The sequence below is a fragment of the Pteropus medius genome, unplaced genomic scaffold (genome assembly GCF_902729225.1).
Source record: "Pteropus medius unplaced genomic scaffold, Ma_sr-lr_union100, whole genome shotgun sequence".
NCBI classification, from domain to species: domain Eukaryota; kingdom Metazoa; phylum Chordata; class Mammalia; order Chiroptera; family Pteropodidae; genus Pteropus; species Pteropus medius.
This window is the reverse complement of record NW_024352787.1, coordinates 26965424-26966691: the sequence shown is the minus strand read 5'-3', so window position 1 is coordinate 26966691 and position 1268 is coordinate 26965424. Positions and strand designations below refer to the sequence as shown.

At 37.8% G+C, this 1268-nt stretch overlaps 1 pseudogene; it reads right to left on the bottom strand.

Moving 5' to 3' along the window:
• Positions 1-119, bottom strand: LOC120592102 (uncharacterized; annotated as a pseudogene).
• Between the last annotated feature and the right edge of the window lie 1149 nt (positions 120-1268).

The following is a 1268-nucleotide window of genomic DNA, read 5'->3' as shown; positions in this document are numbered from 1 at the left end:
CACCTACAGCACCTGGTCTTCCTAGGTGGTCTCCTATCCAAGTACTAACCAGGCCCAACCCTGCTTAGGTTCTGAGATCAGAGGGGATCGGGTTTGTTCAGGGTGGTATGGACATAGACTTTGTTGGATAATTTTTAAAGCTTATTTTCAAGTTTACTTTCTTCTGTCATCTGCATCTGCTTTTGAACTCATCTGATGATTTAACATTTTTAATTATTTTTAAGTTCTAAAATATCTAACTGGTTTTTAAAAAAATATTCTCTATTTCTGGGCTGAGGCTTTCTATCCTTCCATTCTTTCTGAAAATAGTAGCATGGTTAAATAGGTGCTTTAAAATCTTGGCCTATTAATTCCAACATCTGCGCCATCTTGGGGTTGCTATCTATTAATTGTCTTTCTTATAAGATATTTAGATTTTCCTAATTCTTCATATGTAAGGTAATTTGGAGTTACATTCTGGAAATTTTAACTATTATGTCGTACACTTCTGGGCCTTGCTTAAATCCTATGGAAAAGGTAAAGTTTTAAAAAATGGGCAATTTGGTTAGGTTCAAGCTGCAAGAGACTGCCTGTACTCTGTGGGCTGTGGCTGCAATGTCAGCTCTGTTCCGAAAGTCTTTACAGTATTATTTAAATATATCCTGTGTATGTACACACAGTGGCCAACCTAAGTCCTGGGCAGTGGTCTGTTCCATAAAGTCTGTGTTGTTTAGGGTCAGATCCACACATGCAAAGCTCAGAGATGAGTCCAGGAGTTTATACACAACTTTACCAAATTGTTTTCTCGAGTACCTTTTTCTCAGAAATTTTGCTGATACTTTTCAGCTCCCAAGGACCTCTCTTCCTAGTCTTCTGATTAGAATGCCAGGGCTTTAGTTTCTCTGCTTTGCCACACACTACTCATTACTGAATCCTCCTTTAGTGCTACGTGGAGTCTCCCAACACTCTTGACATCACAGTATCTCTTGTCTTGTCACATAGTAGGCTCTCCTTACATGAAGTATGTGGTGTCTGCCTAATCACTTTTGCCTGCCCCTAATGCTACCATGAGATTGCCTGGAGGCTGGAACAATAGTCCTACGGTTTTAAGTTTCATGCAGTGGGAAAGACGGGGTTAAATCTCCTTTTTTTTTTTTAATTGATTGCAACAGAAACATCCCAAACCGTTTTATTAAAAGCAAGGGTTTTTTTGAGAAAATATAATTTATTGATTATTTTCTTTGATAGTTTGTGCTTTTTGTGTTCTATTTAAGAAATATTTGACAAAC